This window comes from Camelus bactrianus, chromosome 13 (genome assembly GCF_048773025.1).
Source record: "Camelus bactrianus isolate YW-2024 breed Bactrian camel chromosome 13, ASM4877302v1, whole genome shotgun sequence".
Classification (NCBI taxonomy): domain Eukaryota; kingdom Metazoa; phylum Chordata; class Mammalia; order Artiodactyla; family Camelidae; genus Camelus; species Camelus bactrianus.
Genome location: NC_133551.1, coordinates 53,422,594 through 53,440,589, shown reverse-complemented (window position 1 = coordinate 53,440,589; position 17,996 = coordinate 53,422,594). Strand labels below are relative to the sequence as shown.

At 43.1% G+C, this 17,996-nt stretch overlaps 1 protein-coding gene across 1 annotated transcript in view; it reads right to left on the bottom strand.

Moving 5' to 3' along the window:
• Nucleotides 1-17,996, bottom strand: part of GRIK3 (glutamate ionotropic receptor kainate type subunit 3) — a 226,344-nt gene that overhangs the window by 91,005 nt on the left and 117,343 nt on the right. The gene's annotated exons all lie outside the window — the stretch shown is intronic.

The following is a 17,996-nucleotide window of genomic DNA, read 5'->3' as shown; positions in this document are numbered from 1 at the left end:
CTTGTGAATATTGCTATGAAAATTCCCTATTGAGTACTGGCAAGTAGAATCTAATAGAATATTTCAAGGATAACACACCATGACCACAGAGTTGTATTCCAGGAATGTGAGGGTGGTTCAATATAAAGAAATCTATGAAGATCATTCTGTCACATCAATAGTTCAAAGGGAAAAAAATATGATCAACTCACAAAATACAGAAAGGCATTTGATAAAATTCAATACCTATTGCTGTTAAGAATGCTTAATAAACTAGCTCCAGAAAAAACACTTCCTTGAAGCATCTTCACCTCAAATTGGCCTTTAATATCAACTAATGGTGAAACACTAGAGGCATTCTCATTAAAGGGGGAAAAAAAGGAGTGTAAGGAATCACATCACACCATTAACCAATGAGATGAGAAGGAAAATGAATTTAGAGGCATACCTCTTGGAAAGAAAAAAATTCTTATTTGCAAATGATCTAAGTGCTTTCCTAAAAACTCTTGAAATAATCCCTAAACATGAAAACTAGTAAGAACTATTAGGAGAGTCAAGTTTAATGAACACAAATTAAGTGTTTCTTTAAATCAGCAATGACCAGTAAAAAAATTTTTTTTATAATATTTATCTTTTTTTTAAATTGAAGTAAAGTCAGTTTACAATGTTGTATCTGGCAAAAGGATATCCTTTACAATATAAACAAAATATTAAGAAAACTAATCATAAACCAGTTCTAATATTAAAAATAACAAAACACCTTAAGTGAGAGACATAAAAATAGATTTAAATGAGGTGGCACATCATGTTCCTGGGTAGTTAGGGTCAAGGATCAAGGTGTCAGTTTTTCTCCAGATTACTTTTGCAGTTAAATGCAATTCCAATCTGAATCAAGAAGAATATACGTATTTTTTTTTTTACTTGACAAAATGACTCTAAAATACACCTAGAAGACTAAATAAAAAATGACAGCTTAAAAAGAGATGAGAGGTGACTTCCACTGCCAGATTTAAAATCTATCATAAAGTCAAAATAATTAAAACCATGTCCTAATGGCATATGGAAACACAGATAGATCGATGGAAGAAGATAAAAGCCCCCAGAAAGAGATTCAAGTAGAGATAAGTATTTAAGACATGATAAAGGTGGCTATTTCCAATCAGTAGGTAGAACATGAATTATTCATTAATTGTGCTCAGACAATTGTTCAATTATTTGGGAGAAAATTTAAGTAAGATTCCAATCTTAAGCTATATATCAAAATGAATTCCAGATGGAGTAAAGATTAAATAGCAAGAAAGTAAGGGAAGGAAGGAGGGGAGGAATACTATAAAAGTAACTTAAAAGACAATCTCTGAGAATATTATATAATATTGAGGTCTTCCTAGGCATTCCAATAAAGTCAGAAACCATAGGAGAAAAATTGGCAATTCCACAGAAATAACATAAAATGTGTATATGTCGAAACTACCATAAACAAAATTAAAATGCAAACAACAAACTTGGAAACAATATCCGTAACATATAAGCCAGTGTAAAGCTTGATGTTCTTATCTTATAAAAAGCACTTAAAACTCTTAAAAAGACAAATACGCCAATAGAAAAATGTGCAAAGGGCAAGCATGGGCATTTTACAAAAGAAAAAAAAAATAATACAAAGGAGCTATTAACATATGAAGAAATGTGCATCCTCTGCGATAATCAAATAAACTCAGTTTAAACTAGCAATAAAATACCACTTTTTGCCTGAGTTATTGGCAGACATACAAAAGAAATTATAACACCCAGCTTTGCTGAGGGTGTTTGGAAACACACATTTGTTTTACTGTTGGTGGAAGTGGGAACTGGTACACCCACCTTCCTAGAAGGCCATTAGAAATGTATCAGAAAGCCTTAAAAATGCTCACATCTTTGACTCAATACCTCGGTTTCTAGGAACTGACTTCAATGACGGGCACACAGATCATGTATGAGGAGGTGGATCTAGAGATGTTCAACACCAGAGAAACAGTAAGTGAACGGCCATTTGCTCTACATTTCCACATGAGAGCAAAAATGTAATGATTTGGGAAATATCTATGATACATTTTAAGCAAAAAAAGAAAGTTATAACACAGGAGATGCAGTGTGACCCCACGTTAGAAAAGGAAGAATAGAAGGAAGAGGAGGAGGAATTTACGTCACTGACGTAAGAACAGGAAACATTTCCAAACAAAACAAGTGAATAGTCCTATGTAACAGATTTCTCATTTTGTTCCTTCTGCTTTCTTATTTCCCAAGTAAACTTTATTCTTTTACAAAATAAACTTCATTGAGGTATTATTTACATTAAGAAATTTCATCAGATTTACCCTGTTTTAGTGTTCAATGATTTTCAGTGAATTTACTAAATTGTGTGACCATCACAACCCAACTTCTGGACATTTCCATCACTCCAGTGAGATCCCTGGTGCCCACTTACAGTCAATCATTGTTTTCACCCCCAGCCTCAGGCAATCACTAATTTACTTTCTGACTCTGGAGATTTGGCTTTTTCGGGCTTTTCATATAAATGGAATTAGGCAATATGTGGTCTTCTGCACTGGCTCTTTTCACTGAGCATAATGTTTCTGAGGTTCATCCATGTTGTGATGTGTATCAGTACTTTATTTCTTTTTATTGTCAAATAGTAATACTTTCTATGGATGTACTGCGTTTTATTTACTCATTCACCACCAGTTGATGGGTATCTGGGTTGTTCAATTGTTTTGAAAATTAAAAAAAAAGAAGTGAATGTTTTAAAAAGTGAACAAATAAATCTGCTGCTCTCCCCACCCTGGTGCTGGTTCTCAAGCAGGCTTACAGTTTGTAACATGTAGTGTGCACGCACGTGAGTCTGTGTGGGGGTGCAAAAACACGTTGAGCACATGCATAAAACAAGACAAGAAGAATGCATCCCCAGATGTTAAGGGGGGGTTCCTTCTGAGGGGGAGGTTTATGGGTGACTTTAATTTCCTTCTTTGTGTTTTTCTGTATTTCCAAAAAGTTCTGTGGCGAACACATGTTCTATTTCTAATCAGAAAAGCCATCGTGTGATTGTGTATATGTGTTTAAAGGAAAGTAAGTGATCAAAATACCATATGATCTAGTAATTCCATTTCTGCAAGTATAATTTAGAAAAAGTTAGAAATACATAAACATTTATGTATGAGGATATTCTTGACATAATATTGAAAAAAAGTAGAAACAACTTGATGTTCAAAAGCAGAAGATTACTCAATATATTAAAATCCACCCATATGGCAGAACAAGTTGCAGGCATTCACAGTCAGGGTATAGGATGGCGTGATATGATGTCCGGGATTTGCTTCAAATTGATCTGAGAGGGGAGGATGTGAAGGGAGTGCTCATAGGACAGGAAAGGTCATGGGTTGCTGGTTGCTGGGGCCAAGTGGGGAGTACAGGGGGATTCACTATACCATTCTCCTTAAGCGTATATGACAGACACTCTCCACAATAAAATAGTCTTTAAAATAACAGTATAAATAAGACAAAAATAACAAATCATAGTAGTGCAATCAGAAAAGAGACACAATATTATCTGCAGATGCTTACTACCATTCTCTTAAAAACTCAAGAGAATCAGATGAAAACCTAGTAGAAAGTAAGGAGAAAGCTCATCAAATGGCCAGCATGTAAAATGTATATAGAAAAAAATGTATGCCGTCCTATAAACCAGCAATAAACAGTGAGGAATTTCAAGGGAGAAAAGAGACCCTATTCACAAAAGCAACAACAAAAAAATAAAATACTTTACAATAAATGTGCAATTCCTATATCAAGAAAACTACAAAACTTTACTGGGGGACATAAAAGAAGACTTGAATAAATGGAGAGACATAACTTTCTCCTGGAAGGGAAGGCTCAATATTGTAAAGATGTCAGTTCTCCTCAAATTAATTTATAAATTTAATGCAATTCCAATTAAAGTCAAAAAGGACATACCAGAAGGGCATACACTGAAATGTTAACAGAGGTTCTTTCTAGAAAGTAAAAAGATAATGGATAGCTTTTGCTTAGTGCTTCCCCAACCAACCAAGTCCTCTGCATTGAACAAGAACTTTGGTAATAAGGAAAAAAGCTTTTAAAAATTGCTCTTAAAAATATTTCATGATACAGAAAATGCTCACCTTCCCCCCGCCCCAACCAAAAGGCAACAAAATACTATTACAGTGTGATACTTATTTATCAAACAAAAGACGCATATCTGTATTTATAGAAAAAAGACTAGAAGGATTTGTATCCTGTTACTAGCGACCTTCTCTGGGTAGAAGGGGTTTTAACTTTTAATTTTGCTCTTTTTCAATCTTTTAATCTTGCTCTTTGTAGTTTCTTGATTTTTCCAAATTATTTCCAATGAATATGTATTATTTTTATTATTTTAAAATGTAAAAATTAAAAAAAAATCTTCCAAGAGAGCCTGAGGAGAAATCTAGTCATTACAGAGCCCTGTCCCAAAAGAAGGTCAAAGGTCATGGGACAATGGGCCATTTCCTAGGGCTTCACATATCCTTGCCTGCCTCTCAGACCTTGGCAGGTGGGGGGGAGAGGAGAGAGAGGGTCTCAAGCCTAGAGGATACACAATTCAGTTCCAAGAGTACCCACTGGTCTCTGCCCCCTGCCAAACTGTCACTGGGGGCTGGGATAAGAGAAGTCAGTCCTGGGTCCCTGCTCCCTAGGAGCACTCAGGTGACAATAAGCAGGTGACCATAACCAGCACGTGTGGTGCTCGGCTGTTAGACCCAGTAGTGGAGAGGTTCCCCACTCAGGCTCCAGTGACAGCCATGCCTCTGTCCAAACCCCAGCTCTACCCACTGGAGGAACTCACTCAATCTCTCTGAGACACAGTTTCTTCACCTAAAATGGGGCATGTACTTCAAAGGGTTGACTGTTGCAAGAAGAAAGAAAACAATGGAGCTGAATGTGTACCATTTGGCCAGGACTTAGTAAAGAGTAGTTATTAAAGGAGGCATGAAACAATGCTAGAAAAGCAAAATAAATTCTGAGCTTTCCACATTCTAGGGCAGGGGTTCCCAAACTTTTTCTATAAAGGAGAAGATAGTAAATATTTTTGGCTTCATGGGTCAGCTGGTCTACTTGACTTTTTGATTGTAGCATGAAAGCAGTAGATGATAAGTAAACAATGGGTGCGGCTGTGTTTCAATAAAACTTTGTTTACAAAAATAGGCAGTGGGCTGTACTTGGCCAGCTGGCTCTCTTCCATGGGGAAAGACAGCCTTTACCTCAGAGGTAAAAGCACCTTAAGGGCCTAGATGGAGAAAATAAGACAAAGATAGTACTGAATTGTTGTGCAAAAGAAACAAAGATGGAATGCTGAGCTTCCTTGTGGAGAGGATGGCAAAGAAGAGTCCAGGAGAAAGGGAATAGATAGGAAGTGAGCGCAAATGGGGAGAAAGAAGAGGACACTATATCCCAGGACCAAAGGCAGGTGAGGCCAGGGCAGGAAGGGCTGTGTTAACACAGTGACTCCTGGTGCTTAGTGTCCAGTTGGCCTAAATTACGCTGTCGTCTCCTTCCTTACAGAAGCCCCATCATTAGTAAAATCAGTCACAGGAAACTGATCCCACCTTGTGCTCTTTGGGGACAGCGAAGGAAGGTGGGCAGAGCCCAGCAGAGGGTGAATCAGGACAGAAGGAGGACAAGAGGTGCAGGAGGTGGGATGAGAGGGGATGGAAGAGTCAGCAGAGAAGGAAGTTGGAACAGGAGGTGATTAGGAGAAACCTGAAGTCCTAGGGCATCTCAGATGTTTCTGGGGAGAGGCTCCCCCCATTCCCACCTCCCAAACACAGTGCAAGGATGGGAGTCATTCTACTTCAACACGAAGGGCAAGGTGACCCCCAAAGTTTGGGTGTCTAGGGACACCCAGGCAGCAAATACTTGGATACAGCAGAAAGGTTCAGAGAGTGGGTTCTGAAGGCAGTAGACCTGGGTGTGAATCTTGGTTCCATTCACAGGCTGCCCTTTTCTCTAGAGAATTGTTCCCAGTTACACCAAACCACCTTGGCCAGAAGGTTATATCACTCATCCCACCCTGGGGGGCAGCCTGCAGCTAATGACTGATTAATACTAGGGCTCAAAAAGGTGGTCCCCTTGCCTCAGGGTGGTATAACTCTGTGGTGCCTGTATGCTCCAGAGCCCCTCCCAACATCCCCACCTTGCATCAGACAAAGGCCAGATCTTACCTAAGACCACATCTTTGCTCAGTCCTGTCCCCTTCCCTGTCCTGCTTTGCTCACTCCCCTACAGGGTTTTCCTAAAGAGCACTCTTCCCTGCTATCAACCCCAGGCATCTGAATCCCTGAGTCAGGCTCTGCATCTGGGTAACCTGACCTAAGATAAGGGTGACGTTGCTCCAGGGAGAGTATCAATCACCTACGTCTCAGTGCTTTTGGAGGAAGGGAAGGGGGCACCAAACCTCAACAACTGGAAAACTTTTGAGGGTTCTTTTACCATCTGCCTTCTGGGTCCTCTTGACCTCCTTCTCTTTTGCGCAGAGGGCGCTATAGAGCAGGGAGCTGTGGAAGCTCAGGCTCTGATGGGCCAGGGTTCTGATCCAGGCTCCACTCATGGAAGACAGGCTGCTTTGGGTCTTGGCTTCTGGAGGGAGCACCCCACCCCACTTCCAGGCAGCGCCCCCATTCAACTGGCTCCTCTCCATTCTCTTTCTTCCCATACATTCCTCATGATCGTTATTTAAAGAGGCTAATAAGTAGGTTGGCACCGTTGATTAATGCATAATCTTAATCATGATTGCATAGTGTAATTGGCATTAATTTGAAGAGCCAGTTCATTATGAAAATAATTGTCACTGCTTTCTGCTTTAATAAAATGGAGCAGAGACACCAGGGCTGCTGAGGAAATGGGATGGGGTCTGTGTGTGTGTGTGTACGTGTGTGTGTGCGCGCGCGCACGCGCATGTGCTGTGTGATGGGGCCCAGAAGATGTTAGCAGGGGTGGAGCACTAGTGCAGCTGGAATATTTTCTTCCAACAAAACCTTGAGTGGAAACCCAGTGGGTAAAACACATAACAACAACAATAATAATAACTGATCATGTGTCAGGGATGATGCCCAGGGCTTTCCACCCAGTTCATTGAATAACCTCTACAATCCCATTAGATAGAAACCATTATTGCCCCATTTTACACAAGAGAAAACTGAGGCCCTGAGAGGTTAAAGATGTTGTTTAAACTACTATGTGGTAAATTCTCTTCCGCAACCAAAGCCAGCTTGTTAGGGCCATTTGTTAAACCTTCAGGCGTTTTGAAAGCGAGTTACTAAAGTGTTGGCAGCTTGAAATCAGCCACCGTGAGAGTATTTATACCACAAAGATAAGCAGGTGCTACAAACGAGAGCTTTTTTTTTTTTTTTTCCTGGAGAGCACGGTTACCCGCACACCATGGCCCAAGCCCATTTTTGTCACTGGGGCTCTTAAACACTGGATGCCACTGTTCCTGAGAAGGCTCTGGCGGCCCCAGGGCTCCACCAGGCACAGCACGAAAACCGCTGCTCAAAACTAACCTCATCTGCTGACAGCGAAAAGCAGGGCCCAGGGTCGGGGAGGAGGGCTGGAACTAGCTGTGCCAACTGGAGCCAACTTCCTTCTCACTCCTTCTCCAAGGTCACGTTGTCATGTTTCTAGAAACGTTCTGACTGCCCTAAGCATAAATGCCCTTATTTTTAAGATTGCTTTTTCTGTCTCTGGAAATGTGTCCAAATGGTGGCATGGCCCTGACTCCCACGTGAATTACAGTGACCTGGGTCAAGCTGAATGTGACCTCAAAAACCCCGTGCTGTCCTGCCACGTCTCATCATTCAGGGCAAGGAGGCAGCCCCCACGCCCCCTGCTGTCCCAAGACACACTCCTTCTGGGCAGATGGCCCTAGAGATCCCCCAATTGATAGGCCCTACCTCCGGCAGATGGGAGCAGAAGGCTGAGTTCCTTGCTTAAGCCCATGACCTCATGACTATCTAGGGCGTCTTGAGATTCTCCCTTCTTTCAAACAACTTTATGATCTTGACTTTGGCCTTTGCAAAAGCAGCCCGGCCAGCCCAGCCCGGAGCTGTGAGCCTGGCAGACTCCAGCAGGTTCAGCCACGTGCTGACACCCGTCTGGTGGCTAAGTCCCAGGAGACAGGCACGTTCCCAGTACCCCAGGCCCAGGCACGGTCTGTCCTCTGGGGCCTGAGTCTGTTCTTTCTTTTCTCATCTGCTTTGTTCTTTTTCTGAAGTTTCCAAGGTGTCGGAGAGATTAATTGAGATGCTGATCAGTGAGATTGTTGCTAACAGCTTCTTCCTGGGGCCGCCTCCCTGTCTGTTCTGATCAGGGTTCTCTCTTCTCCCTGCCAGGGCCCCTGCGGCTCTGTGCAGCCCGTGGGTTGGAAAAGCCAGGCTCTGCTCTCTACTGCACCTTAGCCAGCATTTTGGAGGGCCCTGGCAGTGCCTCAGGACCTGCCTTTCTGTGCCCTGGTCTCAGCAGGAGGAGGAGCTTGGGGGGACACATTGGCTGGCGTTCCCCCCGGGCATAGGATGTGGTTTGTAGACGGTAAGCAGTGCCCAGAGGAAAAGGTCCAGGGATGTGTTTTCTGAGGTCCTGGGCAAGGGATGGGAGACAAAGTGTATATGTGTCTCCCCTTTTGTGGATCTGTTGGTTGGTTGGTTGGTTCATTCATTCATTCATTCACTCCCCCAAATATTTTTTTGGCTACAGGTGTTAACAAGGACCCATACTGGGCACCAGACGACTCAAAGAGAGATCAGGCATACTCCTAGGTCTGTAGGAGCTCACAGCTTGGAAGAGGAAATGAGAGAAGGGGCATGAATAAGAGCACTCTAAGGGTGAAAACTCTCCACGCGATCAGAACGTCTAGAAAGCTGCAGAGACTCAGAGGAGAGGGCACTGTGGATGTCTCCATGGAGGAGGCAGCACCTGCCCTGCTCAGAGCTGAGCTGTGGAGGGCACACAGCACCAGCGGGGGAGAGAATGGCCTTGGGTGGTTCACGGGGATGAGGACTTGCGCTGGGGGAGGGCCAGTGGGGAGGGAGTAAGGCAGGGGCCAGGCAGGAGGGAGGCTGCTGCATTTGTGTCTCTAGGACTGGTCAGGGATGAGATGAAGCGGGGAGGCAGGGGCTGGGGAAAGGGGGCATCAAAGATGTCCCAGAATCTGGACCAGGATGCGGGTGCGGTCAAGCCTGCACCAGGCTGCCTGCGCTTGAACTGACCCCTCTGTTTTCCAGCTGTGCAACCTTGGGTAAGTCCCTTCCCTGCCACGTGCCTCCATTTTGTCACCTGAACACAAGGATATTAATAGCACATACAAATAGTGTTGTTTTGAGGTTTAAATGGCATAAATCATCTAAGGCACATTGTAAGCCCTCATAAGGGCAAGAAGTTATTATTATGTGGTGACAGGGGAGCCGAGGGGCCTTTAACTGAGATGGGGGCATCCAGAGAAAAAGAAGATCTGAGGAGAGGATGTGTAATCCCGGGGAGTCCCAGGGGAGGGCTCCCGATTGAGTCCCAGGACCTGGTGGCAGTTGTTTTAATTGATCTGGTGATATGCGGAGCTTTGTCTGTACAACTCAGGGACACGCAAGTCAAATATTGCAGAATCGACCGCATCAGGAGGATGGTTGGAGGCTCCCGTACTACCCAGAGACCCTGATGACCGATGGGCTGTCATCAGGCGGAGGAGCAGGAGCCAGGGCTGCTGGGAATGGGGCTGCTGCGGAGGGGCCCAGTGGGCAGTAAGCGCCCTTGCCGAAGGGGCTGAAGGGATGAAGCTTGGGAATCCCGAGTCACTGGCAGGGCTGTCCCACCTCCTGGAAGGGCAGAACCATCACACAGTCCAGCCCCATGCAACCTGCCCAGAGCAGAAAGGCCAGCCCTAAGCCTGGCATTCAAGGCCCCCAGTTCCGGCCTGACCTCTTTCAGCCTCAGCTCCCCCAAGCAGGACGTCCTCCATCCACATGCACTTCTCACCCTTTGCCTCATGCCTCTGTCTGGATCTCCTTTCCTTCTGTCTCCTCCTTCCAAACCTGGCTTCTGTAATTCTCCTCTGAACCTTGTGTAGCAGACACTGTCCTTATGTTCTTGTCCCATCCCAGGGGCCACCTGTAGGCATTTCCTTTGCCCCCCTGGGCTTTCCGTATTGAGGACATTCTCTGGTGATGGCACAGGTGGAGCCAGCGAAGGACAGGACACAAGAGCCAGGGAGTCGAGCTCAGCAGAGCCTCAGCCGAGGAGGCAGAGAGCAGGTGGACGAACCCTGGCTTTCTCATGACTCAAAGGTGCAATTCTGAAGCATGATCTACCCAGTTTTCCAAAGGGCCCCAGCAGCGCTGAACCCCAGTTGCCCACAGCATAACCCACCTGCTAACACATCTTCATTGGTTTCCCTCCTCCCCGTTCTCGCTTCCCTGCTTCATCTCCATGCTTCCTGGGATCACCTCCCAGATAAGCTGCTTGCACCTCAACTCATTACAGGGCCTGCTTTTGGGGGTTCCCAACTAAACCACCTTCCCTGAGCTCCACATTCATCCTCTGTACCTTCCTACGTGTTACATGTTGTGTGCACCACTCCCTCCCCATTAGGCCGTGGTCATCTGGAGGGTGGGGACACACTTTGGTCGTCCTAGTATCTCTTTCCCACTCCCAGTGTCTAACACTATCTAGCACAGAGAGGGTGTCAAGACATGTTTGTTAAATAAACACATATATAAGTGCACAAGCGTGTGCACATATGCTTTCTCTGTCTCTCCGTTTTTTAAAAGCTAATTCCAGTTCAGGATTTTGATACTTATGTGACAAAGCAAGAAACACAAATATCCTTCAGACCATCTGCCAAGAAGACATGCAGCTGAGAGGACACCCAGGTCCTGCAATCTGCAAGCCCCTCCCCCTCCCCAGCGCTGGGCATGATTGGCTCTTGCTAGAGGAGAAAGCGGAGGCTGAGGAGCCTTGGTAGGCATCCTTCCAGGCCCCTGCTCCTTGCAGGGATAGATAGGGCACTGTGTGCCTGGTGACATGGTTGGGTGGCTGTAGAGAGAGGGCCTGCTTCTCCCTGGCTGGGGGTGGGCCCTATAACCAGCCCCAACCAACGTGCCTCTCCCAACCCAGGTCCCTGCTCCACCGTCGGGTCAGCATCTGGAAAATAGCCCTGCTGCCAGCAGCCCCCCAGTGCCAGCCTGCCCGCCCACAGCCCTGCCCTGAAAATGCCAGGAGGCCAATCTAAGGCCACTGGGATGCAGCGTGGGCGGAGGCAAGGGGCAGGGGGAGCAGAACCTGGGAAATTAGCGGAGGAGGAAGAAGCCAGCCTGTTCTGCATTATTACTCCCATCTTCATCTGTTTTAAATATCAATTGCTATGCAGGTTAAATACTTATTCAGATGCCTTTTAGCTTAAAAGCAAGCTAATTGATCTCTGGAGATCCTGAATGAACAGTGAAGAAACTGCACTAATTATAGAATCAACCTCCATTTCTCTATTTTGTTTTGTTTCTTCTCTGACAATGCTGCTGGAGTGACAGGAAGGAGTCTGGTGGAGCAAAAACACGTGTTGTTCACATTAGGCAGCAACAACAAACGTTGCCCTGCAGGCCCCGCCCCCTACCCCCACCCCCACCCCCACCCCCACCCCATGCCCCTGACTCTGGGATGAGCTTTCCCAGGTGGGCCTCCTGGGCACACCTCTCCCTGGTGGGAGCTTTTAAAAGCAGGACTTTAAGATGCTGAGAATATCAGTACAGTTGTCTGCTCCTGGCCTACCCACTCTGCAGGGCCTCCTCCAATTAAAAAAAATCCCACAAATTCAGCCCAAGGTGCTCAAGTCTACTTCTGCTCACACGCTCTGACCTCTGGGGTCTCGGCTTGTGATTTTGCACTGGTCTCCTGGAATTTGACTGTCTAGCCCAGCTCACCTTGGCATCCCTTCCGGTCCCTCCCATAGCTCCTTGTTCACCAGGGAAGCCCCACGCTGCAGCCCCACAGTGCCTGGAACCATAGGGAGGGTTCCTCAGCTAGTAACAGTGATTCCGCTCTCCTGCTGGGGAGCTGTGCCCTTTTGCTTTCTTTTCTCATCCTGCCCAAGTTCTGACTTCATAGACTAGGCTGCCTTGGGTAGAACAGAGAATGGGCACCTCTGGCTTGGCTGGAGGGAAAATTTTGTCATTCCTATTTCAGCGATGCCAGGAAACTGCAGTCAGTGTGCAGGGAGGCTAAAGTCTTCCAGACATTTGGGAAACTAGAAGTTAAGCAAGGTCGAGCAGGTTTCTTTTCTGCAGGATTTCTCTGGGCATTTACTAGGCTCATGTGCAGTCTCTGAGAGGTGGGGAGCGTAAGCAACGTTTCCCAAACTTACCTGACAACCGTGGAAACCTTTTTTGGCAGAGCATCTCCCTGAAAACGCGCTTTGGGAATTGTTGCGTTACAGTGATTTGGGCAGAAGTTTTTTTTCCCCCTTCTAAGGAATGACCTATTTGAGGCTCAGGGATAGAGCCTTCACATCTGTCTGCCCCATATAACCTGGTCCCTGGCCTTGAGCACCAGAGACACACAAGAATGAAGAAATTATGATAAAGTATGATGGTGAAAGTAATTCGATCTTCTTAACCCCAGGGTTTTGTTTTCTACTGGTTTGATTCTGGGACACCAGTGACTGGTTGTTTTAACACAGCTTCGAGGTATGATTGCTCTGCTGGCTCTCATTAGCGTGTTTCTGTGTGTGTGTGTGTGTGCGCACGCGCGCACACCTGGGCAGGTGTGGGCACAAAACTCACAGGGGCGGGGGTGTACAGCAGGGAAGGAAGCAGGGGGAGCCAATTCATCAGCCCAAACCTTTGTGCCTCTCTCCCCAAGGCACTGGGTTGAAATAAGAGATTCTGACTTAATTATGATCATTAGCAAATGAGACGGCTTGCATCTTCACAAGCTCTCAGCTCCTACAAAGGAATTCCAAGCGACCTTGTCCCCCCTGCCGACACCACTGATAGAGACGTTCATCTACTCAGCCCTCCTTTCATTCACCAAACACTCAGGGAGCACCTCCCATGTGTCAGGCACCGAGCACACAGGAGATAAACAATAGGGGAGACCCTTACCCCTGAAACGCCCTGCTTGTTTCCCAAAGCTCTAAATGCAGGTCGAAATGATCTCAAATATCTATTTGCTATCTAGTTTATAGTCTGCCTCTGTCGCCCACCCCCACCACTAGAATATAAGTTCCTTGAACATAAACAGCTCATTCATTATTTTCTCTTCCGTGCCTAAAACAGTGCCTGGCACACAGTAGGCACTTAATACATGCTTCTCAACTATAAATAAATGTGTATGGAACATACAAGTATAAACGAGCATGGACTGGCTGTACAACAGAACTCCAGGGAGGTAACATGTGGACAGCGGCTTTCATGCCTCAGGGGGACAGAAGTGGACACCATAAAAAGCAGAACTGTAATTTGGGGCTTTTGAATGGCAGAGGAGATTCCTTATAGCAGCATGAAGATCAAAAAACTGAACACTTCTTGCCAAAAGCCGGAAAGACTCATCATCCCCTGTAGTCACAGCCACTCAGATAGCCCAAGGCAGTTGGTAATAGGCAGGACAGTCCCAGAACTGTAGCAAAATTACGATCTCTTAAATTTTATTTTATTGGTTTATAACGTTATGTAAGTTTCATGTGTACACTGTATACATTCAGGTTGCTCGCCACCACAAGTTTAGTTTCCTACAGTTGACTCCCTTTACCCATTCTGCCCTCCTCCTACCCTGCTTCCCCTCTGGTAATTCTGTTCTCTGTATCTATGCATTTGTTCCTGTTTGGTTTGGCTTGTTCATTTTATTTTATACCATGTTTGAGTGGCACTATACCTATGTGTTTGTCTTTGTCTGACTTATCTCACTTAGCATTATGCCCTCAAGGTCCACCCATGTTGTTGCAAATGGCAAGATTTCATCGTTTTTTTTTTTTTAATGGCTGAATGGTATTCCACTGTGTACAGAGTTGACCCTTGAACAACACAAGTTTGGACTACATAGGTCCACTTACATGTGGATTTTTTAATAGTAAATATCACAGTACTACCCGATCCACAGTGTGTTGAATCAATGCATGTGGAACTGCAGATACAGAGGACCCACATATATGGAGGGCTGACTGGAAGCTATACTTGGATTTTCGACGGTGCCCCTAACCTCCACTTTGTTCAAGGGTCAACTGTATATACCACATCTTCTTTATCCATTCATCTGTCGATGGGCACTTAGGTTGTTCCCATATTTAGGCTACTGTAAACAATGCTATGATGAACACAGGAGTGCATCTATCTTTCTAAATTAGTGTTTTTGTAATCTTCGGATAAATAGCCGGAAGTAGGATAGCTGGATCATATGGTAGTTCTAGTCTTAATGTTTGAGGAACCGCCATATAGGCTGCACCAATTTCCATTCCATATATATATGAAATACATACATTCGATGGTGACTGCACCAGTTTACATTTCCACCAGTAATGCCCAAGGGTTCCCTTTCTCCACATCCTCTCCAACACTTATTTTGTGCCTTTTTGATAACAGCCATTCTAACAGGCATGAGGTGATATCTCATTGTGGTTTTGATTTACATTTCCCTAATAAATAGTGATAGTGAACATCTTTTCATGTGACTGTTGGCCATCTGTATGATTTCTTTGGAAAAATGTCTATTCTGCTCCTCTGCCAATTTTTCAATTGGGTTGTTTGTGTGTGTGTGTGTGTGAGAGTTCTTTATATATTTTGGATAGTAACCTCTTACTGGGTATATGATTTGCAAATATCTTCCCCCATTTGGTAGGTTGCCTTTTTGTTTTGTTGATGATTTCCTTTCCTGTGCAGAGCTTTTTAGTTTGATGTAGCCTCGCATGTTTATTTTTGTTTTTGTTTCCCTTGCCTGAGGAGACATATTCAGAAAGACATATTCAGTTAAGACTGATGTCAAAGGGGTGTACTGCCTATGTTTTTTTCTAAGAGTTCTGTGGTTTCAAGATCTTACACTCAAGTTTTTGACCCATTTTTACTTATTAGTAGAAAGGTAGATTTTTAAAAATCCCATATACAACCACCACAACAACAAATAGGAATAAATTTAACCAAGGAGGGAGTGACCTGTACACTGAAAATTATAAGCTACTGTTGACTGAAATTGAAGAAACATCAAGAAATGGAAAGATATTTCATGCTCATGAACTAGAAGAATTAATATTATCAAAATGTCCATATTACCCAACACAATATACAGGTTCACTGCAATCAATCCCTACCAAAATCTATCTCAATGACATTTTTCTCAAAAATAGAACAAGAATTCTAAAATTTGTATGGAACACAAAAGGGTCCAAATAGCCAGAGCAATCCTGAGAAAAAAGAACAAAGCTGAATGTATCACACTCCTTGATTTCAAAGTATATTACAAAGCTATAGTAATCAAAATAGCATGGTATTGGCAGGACAGCAGACACATAGATCAATGTAACAGAATTGAGATCCCAGAAATAAACCCACACATATACAGACAATTAATTTGTGACAAAGAAGCAAAAAACATACAATAGGGAAAGAATAATCTCTTCAATAAATGGTTTGGACAGCCACATAAAATCAGAAATTGAGAAAGGAGAAGTTACAACTGACACCCCAGAAAAACAAAGGATCATAAGAGATTATTACAAACAATTATATGCCAATAAAATGGACAAACTAGAAAAAATGGAATTTTTCTTGAAAATGTACAATCTCTTAAGACTAAATCAGGAAGAGATACAATCAATTACCAGTAACAAAATTGAATCAGTGATTTTAAAACTCCCAACAAACAAAAGTCCAGGACCAGATGGCTTCACAGGTTATTTCTAACAAATATTTAAAGAAGAGTTAACACCTGTCCTTCTCAAACTATTCTAGAAAATTGAAGAGGAAGGAATGCTTCCAAACTCATTCTATAAGTCCAGCATCACCCTGATACCAGAATATCAATGGCATTTTTTTGCAAAAATAGAACAAATAATTCAAAGATTTGTATGAAAACACAGAAGACTCTGAATAGCCAAAACAATCTTGAGAAAGAAGAACAAAGCTGGAGGTATCATACTCTCTGACTTCAAATTATACTAGAAAGTTACAGTAATCAAAACAATACAGCAATGACACGAAACAGACATGTAGATTAGTGGAACAGAATAGAGAACCTAGAAATAAACCAACAATTATATGATCAGTTATCTACAACAAAAGAAGCAAGAATATACATACAATGGGGAAAAAGACAGCCTCCTCAATAAATGCTGTTGGGAAGACTGGACAGCTACATGCATAAGAATCAAAGTGGACTACTTTCTCACACCATATACAAAAACGAACTCAAAATAGATTAAAGACATGAAGGTAAGACTTGAAACCACAAAACTCCTAGAAGAAAACATAGGCAATATACTCTTTAACACTGGTCCTCACAGTATTTTTTGGATATGTATTCTCAGACAAAGGAAACAGAAGCAAAAATAAACAAATGTAACTACATCAAACTAAAAAGCTTTTGTATAGTGAAGGAAACAATAAAAAAGTGAAAAGGCAGCCTATTGAATGGGAGAAGATATTTGCAAATGATGTATCTGATAAGAGATTAAAATCCAAAATAGACAAAGAACTCATACAACTCAACATCAAAAAAAAACAAGCAATGCAATTTAAAAATGGGCCAACAGGCACATGAAAAGAAGCTCAATATCACTCAGCATCAGGGAAATGCAAATCAGAACCACAGTGGGATATCACCTCACATCTGTCAGAATGGCTGCTATCAAAATGACAACAAATTAAATGTTGGCAAGGATGTGGAGAAAAGAAAGCCCTCATACACCGTTGGTGGCAATGTAAGTTGGTGCAGCCACTATGAAAAACAGTACGGAAGTTCCTCAAAAAATTAACAATAGAACTACCATATTGTCCAGCAATTCCACTTCTGGGTATTTTCCCCCCCAAAACTCAAAAATGCTAATTCAAAAAGATATATGCACCCCAATGTTCACCGCAGCATTATTCACAATAGCCAAGATATGGAAGCAATCTAAATGCCCACTGACAGATGAATGGACAAAGAAGTTGTAGTAGATATATACAATGTGATATATATATATATTTTTCCATATATAGTGGAATATTACTCAGCCATAAAAAGAATGAAATCTTGCCATTTGTGACAACGTAGATGAACCTAGAGGGTTCCTAGAGGGTATTATGCTAAGTAAAATAAGTCAGACAGAGAAAGACAAATACTGCAGGATTTCACTTATATATAGAATCTAAAATAAAAAAAATCAAAAGAACAAACAGAACAAAACAGAAACAGAGTCACAGACACGGAGAACAAATAGGTGGTTGCCAGAGGGGAGAGGGTGGGAGGATCAGTGAAATAGGTGAAGGAAACTGAGAGGTGCAAACTTCCAGTTATGAAATAAATGAGTCACAGGGATGAAATGTACATCATGGGAAATACAGTCAATAGTTCTGTAATATCTCTGTGTGGTGACAGGTGGTAACTAGACTTATCATGGTGATCATTTTGTAATGTATAGAAATATCAAATCACTATGTTGTGCACCAGGAACTAACATAGTGTTGTAGAACAATTATACTTCAAAAACAAACAAACTCATAGAAAAAGAGATCAGTTGCAGATGACATGATACTCTATACAGAGAACCCTAAAGACGCCACACAAAAACTATTAGAACCAATAAATGAATTTAGCAAGGCAGCAGGATACAAGATTAATATACATGAATCTGTGGCATTTTTTACACAAATTAGGTGAAATATCAGAAAGAGAAAGTGAAAAAAATCCTATTTAAAATTGTCAAAAAAACAAACAAAAAACCCCAAACACCCCAAATCCTAGGAATAAATCTAACCAAAGAGGTGAAAGACTTA